We start from the raw sequence: 22,443 nt of genomic DNA on the forward strand, positions 1-22,443 counted from the left end.
ATTTAGCAAGTGTAGATTATGATATATCTCTCCCTCCTGCGTTCCAACGAGTACAAGTCAAGTGCTTCCAAGCGTTCCCAGTAGTTAAGGTGCTTGACAGAACTTATACGTGCAGTAAAGGTTCTCTGTACACTCTCCAGATCTGCGATTTCACCTGCTTTGAATGGAGATGTTAATGTACAGCAGTATTCCAGTCTAGAGAGAACAAGTGATTTGAAAAGGATCATCATGGGCTTGGCATCTCTCGTTTTGAAAGTTCTCATTATCCATCCTATCATTTTCTTTGCACGTGCGATCGTGGCACTGTTGTGATCCTTGAAAGTGAGATCCTCAGACATTACTACTCCCAGGTCCCTTACATTATTTTTCCGCTCTATTGTATGGCCGGAGTCAGTAGTATACTCTGTTCTAGTTATTATCTCCTCCAGTTTTCCATAACGGAGTAGTTGGAATTTGTCCTCATTGAACATCATATTGTTTACCGTTGCCCACTGGAAAACTTTGTTTATATCTTCTTGGAGGTTAACCGCGTCCTCAGCAGATGACAGCCTCATGCAGATCCTAGTATCATCCGCAAAGGATGATACGGTGCTGTGGTGTATATCTCTGTTTATGTCTGATATGAGGATAAGGAATAAGATGGCGTTTGTGCTGGCATCGGCGGCAGCAAGGTGGTAGTTGTGTGGAGGAAAGGTGGCAGCACACTGCCTGCGTTTACCCTGATCAATAACTGCCGTAATTAAATAGCATTCAAAGCCTAATCAAGCGGTATTTTACTCGCACTCCATCTGATGTAGCTCAGTGGTTCTAAATGGCGTTTTGTTGTCAATGATAAGACATGTTACCTGGAGTATACCTGGAGAGTGTTCCGGGGGTCAACGCCCCCGCGGCCCGGTCCATAACCAGGCCTCGCGGTGGATCAGGGCCTGCTCACCCAGGCTGTTACTAACAGCCGCACGCAATCAAACATACGAACCAGAGCCCGGCTGGTGAGGTACTGACTTGAGGTGTCTATCCAGCGTGTTGCAAAATAAGTTTTTGCTAGAACACCGATTAGCTGTGTAGAGCTTTAAAAACTTTCCACAGAATGAAACGTTTTCCCATTACAGCTCGATTTGCAACTTACGCTTTCTGGAGCTCAGTAGTAAAGAGTTCAGCTCAAAGCAGAAAGGACCCGGGTTCGAAGGCAGGTTAAGGCGAGAAGTATGGGTAAATCTTACACTTGCTGCTCCTGTTCACCTAGTAGTTCCGGTCTCCATATTACACAGTGTACATAAATGATATGGAAAATATTCAAAGAAAGACGAAATTGATACCATGTGTCAGAAATCTTTCCCAAAAAGATAAGGCGAAAACAGTGAATTTGCACTTTCTAGTAACACATATAATTAGAGGGGATATAAATGAAGAGTGCAAAAGGAGACAAGAATAAATAAAATGTAAGTGAATATTAAAATGGTAAATAAATAAAGTGATGAAAGTAAGGCAGGATTCGTGGCAGTGGATTAAAACTGGGCCAATTTAGATTTAGAAAGATACTGGTAAGTAGTGGTTTGGTATACCGGCTTACAAGAGTTGTAAGCCGACAGAACAAGCTCCCAGAATGAGGAATAAAAAAATGAGAAATAAGACAGTCCCCGATGATGCACTGACTTAAAGATTACACTGGGTGGTTTACATATTATGAAACAATAATTACAAAGGCCACTAGCATGCCTAGGCATTTCGGGCAGACTAATAATTATTCTTACTCTATATTACAAATGATTAAATGGATTTACAATAATGAGGTAGTTCAAAACATTTAAGAATGTAACAATTTGTAAAATTAGTAATGAGAATGGTTTTGTCTTGGCATGATACACAGTTTCTATTAAAGCTCCTATATTGGAGTATCTCAGGCAAACTTAGGACTAGCTGCAGATTTATTACGCAATTGCTATATTTGGAATTTTATGTTTACAGTCATTTGGGTCAGTGTTGTTGTAAATGAGGTGTGTGTGTGTGTGTGTGTGTGTGTGTGTGTGTGTGTGTGTGTGTGTGTGTGTGTGTGTGTGTGTGTGTGTGTGTGTGTACTCACCTAGTTGTACTCACCTAGTTGAGGTTGCAGGGGTCGAGTCCAAGCTCCTGGCCCCGCCTCTTCACTGGTCGCTACTAGGTCACTCTCCCTGAACCATGAGCTTTATCGTACCTCTGCTTAAAGCTATGTATGGATCCTGCCTCCACTACATCGCTTCCCAAACTATTCCACTTCCTGACTACTCTGTGGCTGAAGAAATACTTCCTAACATCCCTTTGATTCATCTGTGTCTTCAGCTTCCAACTGTGTCCCCGTGTTGCTGTGTCCAGTCTCTGGAACATCCTGTCTTTGTCCACCTTGTCAATTCCTCTCAGTATTTTGTAAGTCGTTATCATGTCCCCCCTATCTCTCCTGTCCTCCAGTGTCGTCAGGTTGATTTCCCTTAACCTCTCCTCATAGGACATACCTTTTAACTCTGGGACCAGTCTTGTTGCAAACCTTTGCACTTTCTCTAGTTTCTTTACGTGCTTGGCTAGGTGTGGGTTCCAAACTGGTGCCGCATACTCCAATATGGGCCTAACGTACACGGTGTACAGGGTCCTGAATGATTCCTTATTAAGATGTCGGAATGCTGTTCTGAGGTTTGCTAGGCGCCCATATGCTGTAGCAGTTATTTGGTTGATGTGCGCTTCAGGAGATGTGCCTGGTGTTATACTCACCCCAAGATCTTTTTCCTTGAGTGAGGTTTGTAGTCTCTGGCCCCCTAGACTGTACTCCGTCTGCGGTCTTCTTTGCCCTTCCCCAATCTTCATGACTTTGCACTTGGTGGGATTGAACTCCAGGAGCCAATTGCTGGACCAGGTCTGCAGCCTGTCCAGATCCCTTTGGAGTTCTGCCTGGTCTTCGATCGAGTGAATTCTTCTCATCAACTTCACGTCATCTGCAAACAGGGACACCTCAGAGTCTATTCCTTCCGTCATGTCGTTCACAAATACCAGAAACAGCACTGGTCCTAGGACTGACCCCTGTGGGACCCCGCTGGTCACAGGTGCCCACTCTGACACCTCGCCACGTACCATGACTCGCTGCTGTCTTCCTGACAAGTATTCCCTGATCCATTGTAGTGCTTTCCCTGTTATCCCTGCTTGGTCCTCCAGTTTTTGCACCAATCTCTTGTGTGGAACTGTGCCAAACGCCTTCTTGCAGTCCAAGAAAATGCAATCCACCCACCCCTCTCTCTCTTGTCTTACTGCTGTCACCATGTCATAGAACTCCAGTAGGTTTGTGACACAGGATTTCCCGTCCCTGAAACCATGTTGGCTGCTGTTGATGAGATCGTTCCTTTCTAGGTGTTCCACCACTCTTCTCCTGATAATCTTCTCCATGATTTTGCATACTATACATGTCAGTGACACTGGTCTGTAGTTTAATGCTTCATGTCTGTCTCCTTTTTTAAAGATTGGGACTACATTTGCTGTCTTCCATGCCTCAGGCAATCTCCCTGTTTCGATAGATGTATTGAATATTGTTGTTAGGGGTACACATAGTGCCTCTGCTCCCTCTCTCAATACCCATGGGGAGATGTTATCTGGCCCCATTGCCTTTGAGGTATCTAGCTCACTCAGAAGCCTCTTCACTTCTTCCTCGGTTGTGTGCACTGTGTCCAGCACATGGTGGTGTGCCCCACCTCTCCGTCTTTCTGGAGCTCCTTCTGTCTCCTCTGTGAACACTTCTTTGAATCTCTTGTTGAGTTCCTCACATACTTCACGGTCATTTCTTGTTGTCTCTCCTCCTTCCTTCCTTAGCCTGATTACCTGGTCCTTGACTGTTGTTTTCCTCCTGATGTGGCTGTACAACAGTTTCGGGTCAGATTTGGCTTTCGCTGCTATGTCGTTTTCATATTGTCTTTGGGCCTCCCTTCTTATCTGTGCATATTCGTTTCTGGCTCTACGACTGCTCTCCTTATTCTCCTGGGTCCTTTGCCTTCTATATTTCTTCCATTCCCTAGCACACTTGGTTTTTGCCTCCCTGCACCTTTGGGTAAACCATGGGCTCATCCTGGCTTTTTCATTATTTCTGTTACCCTTGGGTACAAACCTCTCCTCAGCCTCCTTGCATTTTGTTGCTACATATTCCATCATCTCATTAACTGGCTTCCCTGCCAGTTCTCTGTCCCACTGAACCCCGTTCAGGAAGTTCCTCATTCCTGTGTAGTCCCCTTTCTTGTAGTTTGGCTTCATTCGTCCTGGCCTTCCTGCTTCTCCCTCCACTTGTAGCTCTACTGTGTATTCGAAGCTTAAAACCACATGGTCACTGGCCCCAAGGGGTCTTTCATATGTGATGTCCTCGATATCTGCACTACTCAAGGTGAATACTAAGTCCAGCCTTGCTGGTTCATCCTCTCCTGTGTGTGTGTGTGTGTGTGTGTGTGTGTGTGTGTGTGTGTGTGTGTGTGTGTGTGTGTGTGTGTGTGTGTGGTGTTTGTGTGGTGTGTGTGTGGTGTTTGTGTGGTGTGTGTGTGTGCGGTGTGTGTGTGTGGTGTGTGTGTGTGTGTGTGTGTGTGTGTGTGTGTGTGTATGTGTGTGTGGTGTGTGTGTGTGTGGTGTGTGTGTGTGGTGTGTGTGTGTGTGTGTGTGTGTGTGTGGTGTGTGTGTGTGTGTGTGGTGTGTGTGTGGTGTGTGTGTGGTGTGTGTGGTGTGTGTGTGTGTGGTGTGTGTGTGTGTGTGTGTGTGTGTGTGTGTGTGTGTGTGTGTGTGTGTGTGTGTGTGGTGTGTGTGGTGTGTGTGTGTGGTGTGTGTGTGGTGTGTGTGTGTGGTGTGTGTGTGTGGTGTGTGTGTGGTGTGTGTGTGGTGTGTGTGTGTGTGTGTGTGTGTGTATGTGTGTGTGTGTGTGTGTGTGGTGTGTGTGTGTGTGTGGTGTGTGTGTGGTGTGTGTGTGTGTGTGTGTGTGTGTGTGTGTGTGTGTGTGTGTGTGTGTGTGGTGTGTGTGGTGTGTGTGGTGTGTGTGTGGTGTGTCTGTGGTGTGTGTGGTGTGTGTGTGTGGTGTGTGTGTGTGGTGTGTGTGTGTGGTGTGTGTGTGTGGTGTGTGTGGTGTGTGTGTGGTGTGTGTGTGGTGTGTGTGGTGTGTGTGTGGTGTGTGTGTGGTGTGTGTGTGTGGTGTGTGTGTGTGTGTGTGTGGTGTGTGTGTGGTGTGTGTGTGTGTGTGTGTGTGTGTGTGTGTGTGTGTGTGTGTGTGTGTGTGTGGTGTGTGTGGTGTGTGTGGTGTGTGTGTGGTGTGTGTGTGGTGTGTGTGTGGTGTGTGTGTGGTGTGTGTGTGGTGTGTGTGTGTGGTGTGTGTGTGTGGTGTGTGTGTGGTGTGTGTGTGGTGTGTGTGTGGTGTGTGTGTGGTGTGTGTGTGGTGTGTGTGTGTGGTGTGTGTGTGTGTGTGTGTGGTGTGTGTGTGTGGTGTGTGTGGTGTGTGTGTGTGTGTGTGTGTGTGTGTGTGTGTGTGTGTGTGTGTGGTGTGTGTGGTGTGTGTGGTGTGTGTGTGGTGTGTCTGTGGTGTGTGTGGTGTGTGTGTGGTGTGTGTGTGTGGTGTGTGTGTGTGTGTGTGTGGTGTGTGTGTGGTGTGTGTGTGTGGTGTGTGTGTGGTGTGTGTGTGGTGTGTGTGTGTGGTGTGTGTGTGGTGTGTGTGTGTGGTGTGTGTGGTGTGTGTGTGTGGTGTGTGTGGTGTGTGTGTGTGGTGTGTGTGTGTGTGTGTGTGGTGTGTGTGTGGTGTGTGTGTGGTGTGTGTGGTGTGTGTGTGTGGTGTGTGTGTGGTGTGTGTGTGTGGTGTGTGTGTGGTGTGTGTGTGGTGTGTGTGTGGTGTGTGTGTGGTGTGGTGTGTGTGTGTGTGTGTGTGTGTGTGTGTGTGTGTGTGTGTGTGTGTGTGTGTGTGTGTGTGTGTGTGTGCGTACGTGCGTGCGTGCGTAGATGGTTTTCATGTAGTTAGTTGATGGTGTGGTGTGTTTGGGAGATAAATGGTTTTTGACGGTAGTTTTGAAAATAGTGGCTGAGTCTGCAGTTCTAATTTTCAGGTAGGGAGTTCCAGATTTTAGGCCCTTTTAATGTACATTGAACGTTTGTATAGATTTAGCCGGACACGGGGAATGTCAAAGATTTTTGTGTCTGGTACTGTGCCTATGGGTCCTGTCACGACTATCAAGAAAGCGTTTAAGTTCAGGGTAAATATTGGAATTTATGGTTGTGTATATGTAGGTTGCAGAGTAGTAAGTGTGGATGTTCTGAACAGTGAGTACGTTCGGGTCTTTGAAGAGTAGGGGGGGGGGGGGTTGACTGGGATTGAATTGCGTGATAATTCTTATTGCGGCTTTTTGTTGGGTTATTATAGGTTTTAGGTGGGTTGCTGTTGTTGATCCCCAAGCACAAATGGCACAAGTGAGGTAGGGATAGATGAGTGAAAAGTATAGTGTGAGTAGGGCTAATTGCGATACATAGTAACGTATCTCAGAGGATCCCAACCGTTTTGGATACTTTTTTTGTTATGTGCTGGATATAGGTGCTGAAATTCAGGTTGCTGTCAAGGTGTAGGCCCAGGAATTTGCCCTCATTATGTTTAGCAATAAGAGTGTTGTCAATCATAATGTACAGTTGCGCAACACCTGTTCTGTTACCAAACATAATATAGAAGGTTTTGTCACTATTAAGTGCAAGTTTATCCTGGGTGGCTTATCCTCCGGACTAATTATTATTACACTCAAAACTAAGCGCTAAACCCACAAATATCATACAGCGCTGGAAGGCCCTCCGGGTTAAAATTCAAACGAAATCTTATCTCTTATCTATCTTATTTAAGAGTGAGGAGATAAGGGCTCCAATAGAAATAAGCAGTCTTGTGGTCATGCCCTCTTTCTCTGTAATTGCCTATTTATTATTACAGAAGTTTTTCTCGTCTACTTCATTTAACATCATATATTTTTAAACTTTCTGTAGTTGCATATTATTATTATTTATGGAAATTATTATTATAATCATGGGGAAAGCGTTAAACCCGTAGGATTATACAGAGCGGGTGGGATGAGGGAGGGGATGGAAGGTATTGAGGCTCAATTCAGGGAACCACCCACAGGATGGGTATTGGGTGCATAATAAACATTAAACTTAAACTAAGATCCAATTCCCAAGATCAAGAGCCCTTCACCAGCGTCAAGGAACCTCCCTTGAGGGGTTATTTATGGAAAACACTAAACCTTCAAAAGGTTATTAAACTGTTTTACAGCTAGAGCTCGACGGCATAACTGAACAAGAAATTTGTATTGTCTGTTCTACATTTCGTTTTTCTAAGTTTAAAAATGTTTTCTCTTGTATGTTAATTCCAAGAATTTCCCAATCTGGTTTTCATTGTCTATAACAAAATGTAAATAAGGTTATTATGTCTGGGTGTATTATTATTATCATCATTACTACCAGTAATGGTGTGAATATTTTACAACACTTAGCTGTAGTTACAGGAGCCGAACAATGCTCATACTGTTACTTCTTCATTGTATTTGCATTTGAACTTTTTCCCCCCAGGATGCGACCCACGACAGACGACTAACAGGAGGTGTAAAGAATCAAATCCGGATCCTTTGAGTTGTCGATTATTGCTCTTGTTTCTTTATCTGCCAGGGGAAATCACCTGATGCGAGTTTGTCATGAGATACCTGTTCAGTGGCGGCAAGCTATCTCAAGCGACGGCAGCAGCAGCGACCACGAAATTGTCAGTGCTGAACATGGTGGTACGTACGAGTGGCGCTGACTTGTAACCACTGACCCACAGAGCCACCAGAAAATGCGTATGATTGTGAACTGAGTCATACAGTTTACAAAACACTAGAACAATATGATTATTCAGCGCGGTTAACATAAAAAAAAGTTATTACAATAATACGTCGCTGCTAAGATTACTAATGCTCAGCTGACTCAACGCTTTCCTACGATCAATACTAATTGCAACTATAGTCACTATTCCAAATCACAAAGCATTCCAGAGGAAAGGAAGCGGTGGCGGTTATGGTATCACAGTCGGTAAGGGAGGCAGCAGTAAATGTTCATACTATCTCCATCATTCGTACCAAGTCACAGGTGTTAAGCGACTGCAAATTTTGTCGAAAAAAGAAATCTCCCTGCTCTTCTCATTCCTGTTAGCGGCCTTGCCAAGGCCTATAAGTATCCTTTAAGTCGTAAATAAGTTTTACTCACCGCAGTATTCCTTCATTCTCAAGTTCTTAGTTTTTATTTATGCAAGTGTATGAAACATACTTTCAATAAAGGCTTTTCATATGGTCTGTTTGTTTAATTCATGAAGCTGACCTTGGTTCAATTTCGTTGAAGATAAGATAGTGCTCCCCAACACCCACTATTTGTAAGCTTGGTGTTCACTTTCTTCCCACTTCCTGACATCTCCAAAATGTGTTTCTGGATCCACCACTGCCGAAGGATACCTGGAGTTTACCTGGAGAGAGTTTCGGGGGTCAACGCCCCCGCGGCCCGGTCTGTGACCAGGCCTCCTGGTGGATCAGCGCCTGATCAACCAGGCTGTTGCTGCTGGCTGCACGCAAACCAACGTACGAGCCACAGCCCGGCTGATCAGGAACTGTCTTTAGGTGCTTGTCCAGTGCCAGCTTGAAGACTGCCAGGGGTCTGTTGGTAATCCCCCTTATGTGTGCTGGGAGGCAGTTGAACAGTCTCGGGCCCCTGACACTTATTGTATGGTCTCTTAACGTGCTAGTGACACCCCTGCTTTTCATTGGGGGGATGGTGCATCGTCTGCCAAGTCTTTTGCTTTCGTAGTGAGTGATTTTCGTGTGCAAGTTTGGTACTAGTCCCTCTAGGATTTTCCAGGTGTATATAATCATGTATCTCTCCCTCCTGCGTTCCAGGGAATACAGGTTTAGAAACCTCAAGCGCTCCCAGTAATTGAGGTGTTTTATCTCCGTTATGCGCGCCGTGAAAGTTCTCTGTACATTTTCTAGGTCGGCAATTTCACCTGCCTTGAAAGGTGCTGTTAGAGTGCAGCAATATTCCAGCCTAGATAGAACAAGTGACCTGAAGAGTGTCATCATGGGCTTGGCCTCCCTAGTTTTGAAGGTTCTCATTATCCATCCTGTCATTTTTCTAGCAGATGCGATTGATACAATGTTATGGTCCTTGAAGGTGAGATCCTCCGACATAATCACTCCTAGGTCTTTGACGTTGGTGTTTCGCTCTATTTTGTGGCCAGAATTTGTTTTGTACTCTGATGAAGATTTAATTTCCTCATGTTTACCATATCTGAGTAATTGAAATTTCTCATCGTTGAACTTCATATTGTTTTCTGCAGCCCACTGAAAGATTTGGTTGATGTCCGCCTGGAGCCTTGCAGTGTCTGCAATGGAAGACACTGTCATGCAGATTCGGGTGTCATCTGCAAAGGAAGACACGGTGCTGTGGCTGACATCCTTGTCTATGTCGGATATGAGGATGAGGAACAAGATGGGAGCTAGTACTGTGCCTTGTGGGACAGAGCTTTTCACCGTAGCTGCCTCGGACTTTACTCTGTTGACGACTACTCTCTGTGTTCTGTTAGTGAGGAAATTATAGATCCATCGACCGACTTTTCCTGTTATTCCTTTAGCGCGCATTTTGTGCGCTATTACGCCATGGTCACACTTGTCGAAGGCTTTTGCAAAGTCTGTATATATTACATCTGCATTCTTTTTGTCTTCTAGTGCATTTAGGACCTTGTCGTAGTGATCCAGTAGTTGAGACAGACAGGAGCGACCTGTTCTAAACCCATGTTGCCCTGGGTTGTGTAACTGATGGGTTTCTAGATGGGTGGTGATCTTGCTTCTTAGGACCCTTTCAAAGATTTTTATGATATGGGATGTTAGTGCTATTGGTCTGTAGTTCTTTGCTGTTGCTTTACTGCCCCCTTTGTGGAGTGGGGCTATGTCTGTTGTTTTTAGTAACTGAGGGACGACCCCCGTGTCCATGCTCCCTCTCCATAGGATGGAAAAGGCTCGTGATAGGGGCTTCTTGCAGTTCTTGATGAACACAGAGTTCCATGAGTCTGGCCCTGGGGCAGAGTGCATGGGCATGTCATTTATCGCCTGTTCGAAGTCATTTGGCGTCAGGATAACATCGGATAGGCTTGTGTTAGTCAAATTTTGTGGCTCTCTCATAAAAAATTCATTTTGGTCTTCGACTCTCAGTCTGGTTAGCGGCTTGCTAAAAACTGAGTCATATTGGGACTTGAGTAGCTCACTCATTTCCTTGCTGTCATCTGTGTAGGACCCATCTTGTTTAAGTAGGGGCCCAATACTGGACGTTGTTCTCGATTTTGATTTGGCATAGGAGAAGAAATACTTTGGGTTTCTTTCGATTTCATTTATGGCTTTTAGTTCTTCCCGCGATTCCTGACTCCTAAAGGATTCTTTTAGCTTAAGTTCGATGCTTGCTATTTCTCTGACCAGTGTCTCCCTGCGCATTTCAGATATATTGACCTCTTTTAGCCGCTCTGTTATTCTTTTCCGTCGCCTGTAAAGGGAGCGCCTGTCTCTTTCTATTTTACATCTACTCCTCCTTTTTCTTAGAGGAATAAGCCTTGTGCATACATCGAGTGCCACCGAGTTAATCTGTTCTAGGCATAAGTTTGGGTCTGTGTTGCTTAGTATATCTTCCCAGCTTATATCGGTTAGGACTTGGTTTACTTGGTCCCACTTTATGTTTTTGTTATTGAAGTTGAATTTGGTGAATGCTCCCTCATGACTAGTCTCATTTTGTCGGTCTGGGGCTCCATGCATACATGTCTGAACCTCAATTATGTTGTGATCTGAGTATATTGTTTTTGATATGGTGACATTTCTTATCAGATCATCATTGTTAGTGAAGATGAGGTCTAGTGTATTCTCCAGTCTTGTAGGCTCTATTATTTGCTGGTTTAAATTGAATTTTGTGCAGAGATTTAAAAGCTCGTGTGAGTGTGAGTTTTCATCAGAGCTGCCTCCTGGTGTTATTTCTGCAACAATATTATTTGCTATATTCCTCCATTTTAGGTGCCTTAAGTTGAAATCCCCCAGGAGCAAGATGTTGGGTGCAGGAGCTGGAAGATTTTCCAGACAGTGGTCAATTTTTAACAGCTGTTCCTGGAATTGCTGGGATGTTGCATCCGGAGGCTTGTAGACTACCACAATGACTAGGTTTTGGTTCTCGACCTTTACTGCTAAAACTTCCACTACGTCATTTGAGGCATTAAGCAGTTCTGTGCAAACAAGTGACTCTGCAATGTACAGGCCAACCCCCCCCTTTTGCCTGTTCACTCTGTCACATCTGTATAGGTTGTAACCTGGGATCCATACTTCGTTGTCCAAGTGATCCTTTATGTGGGTCTCAGTGAAAGCCGCGAACATTGCCTTTGCCTCTGCAAGCAGTCCACGGATGAAAGGTATTTTGTTGTTTGTAGCTGGCTTTAGACCCTGTATATTTGCAAAGAAGAATGTTATCGGACTGGTGGTATTGTTGGTACTGGGGGGGGATTTTTTTTCCGGCATTAGTATCTGTATCTGTTGGTTTGGAGTGGAGGCCATCGACTGTGGTTCCACTCCAGGAATGACTGGATTTGGTGTACGATTTCTGCCATTTCCTGCCAGTTTTTTTTCCTTCCTGGCACTAAAAAACCTCTCCCTCTTGAGTGGCTGTGGCTACCCAGGTTTTCCCCTGGCCTGGATGTTTTGTATCTTTTTGTCCCCTTTAGATGGTATGCCTGGCAATTTAAGTTATAGCACAGTCTTTCCTGTACTGAAGAGGTACACATTTCAGGGTGAAAAAGCTTACAGGAAGGGAGTTTGCATTTTCCTGTTTTCATATGGGCATGGCATTTTCTAGGGTGGTCATAGTTGCATGTCCCATCTGTTTTTCCAGATTTCCCATGCCAGCAGATACCAAGTGCATAGTATGTGCACAGTCTTGGTTTCCGCTTGCCTTGGGTTTCTGTGACTGTATTCCCTGTTGGTGCATGTTTCCCTGTCTTACTTCTATCCTCCCTAGCACCAACAATGGAGCTCCCACCAGTTGTTTTTGGTAATTTATCCTCACTATTGCTATTGGAGTCCTCTTGTTTGCTATTTCCTGCGGTATTTCTAGTTTGCAATATTGGTTTTATCTTATCTTTGACTACACTTGTTTCCCTACTATGGCTCCTGTCCCCTATGAGGTCATTTATATGTATTCCTTCCTGCGTATAATTCCCGACTCCCTGGACAATATCTCCAGCTTCACCATTTCTGTCTCCCAGGACAGTATCTCCAGCTTCACCATTTCTGTCTCCCAGGACAGCACCTCCAGCTTCACCATTACTGTCTCCCAGGACAGTATCTCCAGCTTCACCATTTCTGTCTCCCAGGACAGCACCTCCAGCTTCACCATTTCTGTCTCCCAGGACAGTATCTCCAGCTTCACCATTTCTGTCTCCCAGGACAGCACCTCCAGCTTCACCATTACTGTCTCCCAGGACAGCACCTCCAGCTTCACCATTACTGTCTCCCAGGACAGCACCTCCAGCTTCACCATTACTGTCTCCCAGGACAGCACCTCCAGCTTCACCATTACTGTCTCCCAGGACAGCACTATCAGCCCCACATTTACTGACTACCAGGACATCACCTCCAGCCTTACAGTTTATGACTACATGGCCAGTATCAAGGACAGTACCATTCAGCCCGGACTTTTTATGTTCCCATCTGTTGTAGAAAGCTTCCAGGTTTTCTATGAAAGCAGCTTTGATGTTGTCCTCTTTTAATACCCTTGTGATTTTAGTCCACAGTTTTTCCTCATTTGAGCATACCCAAAAACACTTCTCTGTTTTAATACTGCTTGTAGCTAGTTCTGGGATATCTGCACAAGGGGCGTGACACCAATTTCCACAAAAATGACAATTTATCCATGTGGAAGCCCGTTTGTTTGACTGACCACAGACTACACAGGGCTTCATAATGATTTGAATGGTTGATTTACTGCAATTCTACTAGCAACCTCTTGAAAATTCTATTAATAACCTTAAATGAAGCTCTAGCTATTTGTATTTCTGTTTCTAACTCTTTTTGTATATTGGACAGCTTACCGTCACGTTCCTGATTTTTAATGTTTGTGTTTATAGGGCGCCTACAACCCCATCCGTTTACAGTCTGCTTTATTGTCCAACGAAACTGTTTGAAACCAGTCCCGGGTTCGGACCAGTCAAGGGTTCGGACCAGGCAAGGGTTCGGGCCAGACGATCTGCTCTGATCAGTGGGTCACTTATTTTAAAACATACTGGTCGGTGATTTGAGCTAACACATGAAGGATCTACTGGAAATTATCTACCCGAGTAATATGTGATTTGACTGATACAAAAGTATAACTTGCGTGTTGAAGAGCCGGTGATATCTGGCAGCTCCTACAATGACGAACGGTCACCTCCTTGTTTATCAATCGCTGTATCTGGCTTTTCTCTTTTTTTTTTTTTTTTTTTTTTATTTTTTCCGTCTCCACCACAATAAATGCTATATTATCACTATAGTTGACTGGTGCAAATTTTGGAGGAAGGACGCTTTTTCTGTAGTAATAATTGCTTCTCGTTGTGTATATTTCGACTGCTGGTAACTACAGGTTATATGAAATTCACAGTAACGTCTCGTATTTCAAGAAAAAGAAACTAATGAAAGTCACTCCACTCCACTAAGTACCATTATAATACTGGTTAGTTGCTACTACAACACTGTATTCTGCTAATCACTGGTATCACTAGATTATATGCGAGTACACTAGCAGGCCAGGAAGATTATTAAAAAACAGCTGACCTGTGGTAAGTTCTGGCGACTTCTGGCACCTGCCTCTATAGGCTTATCACTTCATTTACAAATTCACCTGTTTTCAAATGACACTTTAGCCTTTATCATCAATATACTAGGGAGCCACTGTAGTATACACTATACACTATGTATACTCAATGTTATCAGGGAGACTTTCTTTCCTCTGACATGAAAAGTTCAATTATTATTTTTTTTCCACACGGGACAGGCCTATGATTCCCCTCTGGCAGTAAACTCTGCTAGTGCACACTAATTCTCCTTTTTTGACTCAGTATATAATGTTTTCCGCCCAAGATTTGTTCCAGGCGCTAGAGGGATGTATCGTATAGGATTGATGACACAAATTAAAGTTCTAGCACGTAAGAGCGACCGTGAAAACACGAAAAACCCGGAGCACAACGAGGCACGCTGTTAGCTAAATGGACACAAATGGACACAAATGGACACAAATGGATAATACATACATACATACATACATACATACATACATACATACATACATACATACATACATACATACATATATACATATATATATATATATATATATATATATATATATATATATATATATATATATATATATATATGTCGTGCCGAATAGGTAAAACTTGAGATTTGGGCTTAAATCGCAACGCTCTTCTTGCCGAATAAGGCAAGCAAAAATTTGTGTATGCAATACATTCGCAAAAACCATTCTGAACCTAAATTGCGCTTGTTATAAAACTGGTCAATTAGCAAGAGCTCATTTAAAATTAAGTCCTTCCTAAAATTTTCTCTTACACGTTTAAAGATTTTTTTCATTGATGTTAATGTAAAAATTAATAATTTTTACATTACATTACAACGAGCGCAATTTAATTTAGCTTAATCCAACTAACTATATTTTAGATAAGTTTATAATAATTTAATAATAAACAAACACAATTAAATATATTTTTTCCTGTTAGGTTCAAAATGATTTTTGCGAGATTATTGCATACACAAACTTTCGCTTGCCTTATTCGGCAAGATCGTCGCTAAGCCAAAATCGCGTTTTACCTATTCGACACGACACACACACACACACACACACACACACACACACACACACACACACACACACACACACACACACACACACACACACACACACACACATATATATATATATATATATATATATATAAATATATATATATATATATATATATATATATATATATATATATATATATAATATATATATATATATATATATATTTTTTTTTTTTTTTTTTTTTCAACAAGTCGGCCGTCTCCCACCGAGGCAGGGTGACCCAAAAAAGAAAGAAAATCCCCAAAAAGAAAATACTTTCATCATCATTCAACACTTTCACCACACTCGCACATTATCACTGTTTTTGCAGAGGTGCTCAGAATACAACAGTCTAGAAGCATACACATATAAAGATACACAACATATCCCTCCAAACTGCCAATATCCAAAACCCCTCCTTTAAAGTGCAGGCATTGTACTTCCCATTTCCAGGACTCAAGTCCGACTATATGAAAATAACCGGTTTCCCTGAATCCCTTCACTAAATATTACCCTGCTCACACTCCAACAGATCGTCAGGTCCCATATACCATTCGTCTCCATTCACTCCTATCTAACACGCTCACGCACGCTTGCTGGAAGTCCAAGCCCCTTACCCACAAAACCTCCTTTACCCCCTCTCTCCAACCCTTTCGAGGACGACCCCTACCCCGCCTTCCTTCCCCTATAGATTTATATGCTTTCCATGTCATTCTACTTTGATCCATTCTCTCTAAATGACCAAACCACCTCAACAACCCCTCTTCTGCCCTCTGACTAATACTTTTATTAACTCCACACCTTCTCCTAATTTCCACACTCCGAATTTTCTGCATAATATTTACACCACACATTGCCCTTAAACAGGACATCTCCACTGCCTCCAACCGTCTCCTCGCTGCTGCATTTACCACCCAAGCTTCACACCCATATAAGAGTGTTGGTACTACTATACTTTCATACATTCCCTTCTTTGCCTCCATAGATAACGTTTTTTGACTCCACATATACCTCAACGCACCACTCACCTTTTTTCCCTCATCAATTCTATGATTAACCTCATCCTTCATAAATCCATCCGCCGACACGTCAACTCCCAAGTATCTGAAAACATTCACTTCTTCCATACTCCTCCCCAATTTGATATCCAATTTTTCTTTATCTAAATCATTTGACACCCTCATCACCTTACTCTTTTCTATGTTCACTTTCAACTTTCTACCTTTACACACATTCCCAAACTCATCCACTAACCTTTGCAATTTTTCTTTAGAATCTCCCATAAGCACAGTATCATCAGCAAAAAGTAACTGTGTCAATTCCCATTTTGAATTTGATTCCCCATAATTTAATCCCACCCCTCTCCCAAACACCCTAGCATTTACTTCCTTAACAACCCCATCTATAAATATATTAAACAACCATGGTGACATTACACATCCCTGTCTAAGACCTACTTTTACCGGGAAATAGTCTCCCTCTCTTCTACACACCCTAACCTGAGCCTCACTATCTTCATAAAAACTCTTTACAGCATTTAATAACTTACCACCTATTCCATATACTTGCAACATCTGCCACATTGCTCCTCTATCCACTCTATCATATGCCTTTTCTAAATCCATAAATGCAATAAAAACTTCCCTACCTTTATCTAAATACTGTTCACATATATGCTTCAATGTAAACACTTGATTTACACATCCCCTACCCACTCTGAAACCTCCTTGCTCATCCGCAATCCTACATTCTGTCTTACCTCTAATTCTTTCAATTATAACCCTACCGTACACTTTTCCTGGTATACTCAGTAAGCTTATTCCTCTATAAATTTTACAGTCTCTTTTGTCCCCTTTCCCTTTATATAAAGGGACTATACATGCTCTCCGCCAATCCCTAGGTACCTTCCCCTCTTTCATACATTTATTAAACAAAAGTACCAACCACTCCAACACTATATCCCCCCCTGCTTTTAACATTTCTGTCATGATCCCATCAGTACCAGCTGCTTTACCCCCTTTCATTTTACGTAATGCCTCACGTACCTCCCCCACACTTACATTCTGCTCTTCTTCACTCCTAAAAGATGGTATACCTCCCTGACCAGTGCATGAAATTACTGCCTCTGTTTCTTCCTTAACATTTAAAAGTTCCTCAAAATATTCTCGCCATCTACCTAATACCTCCATCTCCCCATCTACTAACTCCCCTACTCTGTTTTTAACTGACAAATCCATATTTTCCCTTGGCTTTCTTAACTTGTTTAACTCACTCCAAAATTTTTTCTTATTTTCATTAAAATTTCTTGACAGTGCCTCTCCCACTCTATCATCTGCTCTCCTTTTGCACTCTCTCACCACTCTCTTTACCTTTCTTTTACTCTCCATATATTCTGCTCTTCTTATAACACTTCTGCTTTGTAAAAACCTCTCATAAGCTACCTTTTTCTCTTTTATCACACCCTTTACTTCATCATTCCACCAATCACTCCTCTTTCCTCCTGCACCCACCCTCCTATAACCACAAACTTCTGCCCCACATTCTAATACTGCATTTTTAAAACTATTCCAACCCTCTTCAACCCCCCCATTACTCATCTTTGCACTATCCCACTGGCCGATTCCCACCAAGGCAGGGTGGCCCGAAAAAGAAAAACTTTCACCATCATTCACTCCATCACTGTCTTGCCAGAAGGGTGCTTTACACTACAGTTTTTAAACTGCAACATTAACACCCCTCCTTCAGAGTGCAGGCACTGTACTTCCCATCTCCAGGACTCAAGTCCGGCCTGCCGGTTTCCCTGAACCCCTTCATAAATGTTACTTTGCTCACACTCCAACAGCATGTCAAGTATTAAAAACCATTTGTCTCCATTCACTCCTATCAAACACGCTCACGCATGCCTGCTGGAAGTCAAAGCCCCTCGCACACAAAACCTCCTTTACCCCCTCCCTCCAACCTTTCCTAGGCCAACCCTTACCCCGCCTTCCTTCTACTACAGACTGATACACTCTTGAAGTCACTCTGTTTCGCTCCATTCTCTCTACATGTCCGAACCACCTCAACAACCCTTCCTCAGCCCTCTGGACAACAGTTTTGGTGTATATATATATATATATATATATATATATATATATATATATATATATATATATATATATATATATATATATATATATATATATATAAGTATGTAAAGTTACGTTGGTGGGTCAAGTAACCCATCAGAATATTACTAATGGCCAAACTTACCTGAACAGGTGGCGCTTACTCTGCAACTCCGAAACCAATGTAAACTTTTCACGTAAAATGCCAAAATGTTCTGTGTCGAGTTAACGCACAAACGTTGGGAAAGATATATATTAGGGAGACTAGTCATGAAGAGACGAAAGAACGTGCGCACGTCTTCCCCTGCACACGACTAGTAGGTGACTGAGCCGCGCGTCTCTATATTCATGATTGTATCACATATCAGAATTCCATTACATCGTATTATTCACTTCTATTATGTTCATTGAAAAGCTAAATCCCTAGAGATCATATATCTCTAGTTGTTTCATTACCGCGCTGTCTTGATTAAATGCCTTGCATAAATATGGGTTCTTCCTTGTAAAAAACCTTTGTATCCAATGTGTCTTGTTTAAAAGAAATTATTAGTGGTAGACTAGTATCATTATTAAAATGTTAGGGTCTAGTCCCTGGACTCATCATGTGCATCTGTAATCTTTCGATTACCACTCAGAAGATAGATATGGGGTAACTACCAGCCACAGGATGGGTATGGGGTAACTACCAGCCACAGGATGGGTATGGGGTAACTACCAGCCACAGGATGGGTATGGGGTAACTACCAGCCACAGGATGGGTATGGGGTAACTACCAGCCACAGGATGGGTATGGGGTAACTACCAGCCACAGGATGGGTATGGGGTAACTACCAGTCCGTGGCAGCTACGGTGAAAAGCTCTGTTCCACAAGGCACAGTACTCGCTCCCATCTTGTTCCTCATCCTCATATCCGACATAGACAAGGATGTCAGCCACAGCACCGTGTCTTCCTTTGCAGATGACACCCGAATCTGCATGACAGTGTCTTCCATTGCAGACACTGCAAGGCTCCAGGCGGACATCAACCGAATCTTTCAGTGGGCTGCAGAAAACAATATGAAGTTCAACGATGAGAAATTTCAATTACTCAGATATGGTAAACACGAGGAAATTAAATCTTCATCAGAGTACAAAACAAATTCTGGCCACAAAATAGAGCGAAACACCAACGTCAAAGACCTGGGAGTGATCATGTCGGAGGATCTCACCTTCAAGGACCATAACATTGTATCAATCGCATCTGCTAGAAAAATGACAGGATGGATAATGAGAACCTTCAAAACTAGGGAGGCCAAGCCCATGATGACACTCTTCAGGTCACTTGTTCTATCTAGGCTGGAATATTGCTGCACACTAACAGCACCTTTCAAGGCAGGTGAAATTGCTGACCTAGAAAATGTACAGAGAACCTTCACAGCACGCATAACGGAGATAAAACACCTCAATTACTGGGAGCGCTTGAGGTTTCTGAACCTGTATTCCCTGGAACGCAGGCGGGAGAGATACATGATTATATACACCTGGAAAATCCTAGAGGGACTAGTACCGAACTTGCACACGAAAATCACTCACTACGAAAGCAAAAGACTTGGCAGACGATGCAACATCCCCCCAATGAAAAGCAGGGGTGTCACTAGCACGTTAAAGAGACCATACAATAAGTGTCAGGGGCCCGAGACTGTTCAACTGCCTCCCAGCATACATAAGGGGGATTACCAACAGACCCCTGGCAGTCTTCAAGCTGGCACTGGACAAGCACCTAAAGTCGGTTCTTGACCAGCCGGGCTGTGGCTCGTACGGTGGTTTGCGTGCAGCCAGCAGCAACAGCCTGGTTGATCAGGCTCTGATCCACCAGGAGGCCTGGTCACAGACCGGGCCGCGGGGGCGTTGACCCCCGGAACTCTCTCCAGGTAAACTCCAGGTGTGGGTATGGGGTGATAACTATCCACGGTATGGGTATGGGGTGTCTACCGCCCCAGAATGGGCATGGGGTGACTACTACTCACAGCATGGGTATAGGGTGACTACCTCTCTTAAGAGGGGTATGAGGTGACTACCGCCCAAAGGACATGTATGGGGCTACTACTGCCATTATTATTATTAGAATTATAATCATGGGGAGCGCTAAACCCATAGGATTATAGAGCACCTGGGGGGGGGTGTTGGAAGGCATTCAAGCTCAATTCAGGGAACTGGAGCACAGATCCAATTCCCTAGATCAAGAGCCCCTCACCAGCTTCAAGGAACCTCCCTTGAGAAGGTACTACTGCCCACAGAATAGATTCACTTATAAATTAGATTCACTTATAATTAATAATCTACTGTACAACTATGATATAATTCTTAGTTAAGTAGTCAGTAAGCCAATAATGTTAAGTTGGCCCATAATGCCTAGGCATAATAGAGGCTCTCTTTGCATTGCAACCCATTATTGTAAATACATAATCTCAATGTACTATTTGCAAAGACTTAAATAAATAAAAATAGGGTATGGGGTGACTACCGCTCACCGCATGGGTATGGGGTGACTACCGCTCACAGAATAGCCATTGCATGAATAAAAAAGACCATCAAAGCGAAATAATTTTTGTAGACTCGCATTCACGTTTTTTAATGAGACTATTTACATCACAAGAAATGCTGTAATCCCTATCATAGAATATTACTCGCTAATATAAATAATGCTCATCACAAATATAATTGCTGGAGGTATATATCTATACAGTGGACCCCCGGTTAACGATATTTTTTAACTCCAGAAGTATGTTCAGGTGCCAGTACTGACCGAATTTGTTCCCATAAGAAATATTGTGAAGTAGATTAGTCCATTTCAGACCCCCAAACATACACATACAAACGCACTTACATAAATACACTTACATAATTGGTCACATTCGGAGGTAATCGTTATGCGGGGGTCCACTGTATATGCAAAGTTTACTTTAATTCCTCTCTTATTATATTTATGGGAATTATAATCATGGGAGAGCGCTAAACTCGCAGGATTATACAGCGCATGTGGGGGGGTGGAAGGTATTCAAGCTCAATTCAAGGAACTGGAGCACAAATCCAATTCCCTAGATCAAGAGCCCCTCACCAGCATCAAGGAACCTCCCTTGAGGGGATATGTATGGGAAGCACTACTCGTAGGGATAATACAGCATCTGGTAGATAGTCAAGTTTCATCCAAGGATGAGGGTAAATCCAGTTCCATTGATCAAAAGCCTCTCATCAGCATCAAGGAACCTTCCTTCCTTGAAGGGCAAAGGGTATACTGTAATAACATACAGGAGGGCCCCACTTATACAGCAGGTTATAATTATAATATAATCATGGGGGAGCACTAAACATACAGAAGGTTAGGTTCCAGGTAACTGCTGTAAATTAAGTGTTAGACCCACAAGGGTCATACAGCACTGAATGGTAGGATGTGCTAAAGATGTAATATGCTAGATCAGAGACCAGCGAGGGTGAAGAGTATGCCAGAGGTACAGTCAGTACGTGGTGAGGGGCGCTAAAGGGAAAGTATAATCAAAGTCAATGTAATAAAGCTGTCACTGACGAAGTCAAAGAGGGAGTGTGTGTCAAGGTGGGCCTGTCAGTGAGGTCAGATAAAGTATGGGCGTTAGAGCGATGATGACGCTGGAGGTAAGCAATGAATATAATCCTATAGAACTGGAGAGTAACTTCAAATTCTTTCATGTTTTATGGCATCTGTTGTTGTGGGAGAGTCTGCACAATATAGACGTGTTGTTACTTCAGACTTTTGATTCTCCTTCCCTCACAACACTAAGAAATTAATAGAAAAATTCCCTAAAAAACATTAAATATTATTATTATTATAATCAAAGAGAAGCGATTAAACATTATATTCACAAGACAGCACCATACCCATATCGGTCATTCAGCCCTCTTAGCTCATTTTTTGTATGAAAAATACTAGTGAAAAAAATTAGGAGGAATTCCTGAGCACTTTCATATGCTTTTACACACACCTTCAGAGGAATAGTATTATTATCATTAATTATAAAATCAAGCACTAAACCTGTAAGGGTCCTTCAGAGGAATATTTTTTTTTAGTCGAGGAAAAGGCGTTAAACCCACCAAAGTGTGATCTGATAGCACTTGGGAAATGAAAGACGTTCAGGTTTGATTCAAGGGAAGGATAATTCCAATTATTTGGATCAAGAATAGGAAAAAAGGTAAAGGGATGCAAATATTTTTATATTTCCTTGCAAGTACAATGTTTTTTTATTTTTTCTATTTAGTGTTAGCTCTGAGTAACTATGTCCACAAAAATTCAGTAAATGGTTAGTCCAGTGTTTTCAATTTTAGTCTTTGCTGACATTAATTTTGTTCACGAATACTTCAGAGGCCACACTCAGGGTAGTGGATATTCCTTGGTTGCCTT

The 22,443-nt window shown here is 42.9% G+C and overlaps 1 protein-coding gene and 1 long non-coding RNA gene across 4 annotated transcripts in view; one reads left to right on the top strand and one right to left on the bottom strand.

Annotated features, from left to right (window-relative positions):
- Positions 1-8,341, top strand: part of LOC138854143 (uncharacterized) — a 74,801-nt gene extending 66,460 nt beyond the window's left edge. Inside the window, exon 3 of one of the 2 annotated variants that reach the window (XR_011393348.1) lies at positions 7,573-8,341. This is a non-coding gene — a long non-coding RNA (uncharacterized lncRNA). The remainder of the gene's footprint in view (positions 1-7,572) is intronic. The other variant, XR_011393349.1, reaches the window with a different exon arrangement.
- Positions 1-18,370, bottom strand: part of LOC128695256 (uncharacterized) — a 76,713-nt gene extending 58,343 nt beyond the window's left edge. For both annotated transcript variants that reach the window (XM_070095471.1, XM_070095470.1), the window contains exon 1: positions 18,178-18,370. The gene's annotated coding sequence lies outside the window, so the exon portion shown is untranslated. The remainder of the gene's footprint in view (positions 1-18,177) is intronic.
- Positions 18,371-22,443: the final 4,073 nt, after the last annotated feature.

This window comes from Cherax quadricarinatus, chromosome 50 (genome assembly GCF_038502225.1).
Source record: "Cherax quadricarinatus isolate ZL_2023a chromosome 50, ASM3850222v1, whole genome shotgun sequence".
Classification (NCBI taxonomy): Eukaryota; Metazoa; Arthropoda; class Malacostraca; order Decapoda; family Parastacidae; genus Cherax; species Cherax quadricarinatus.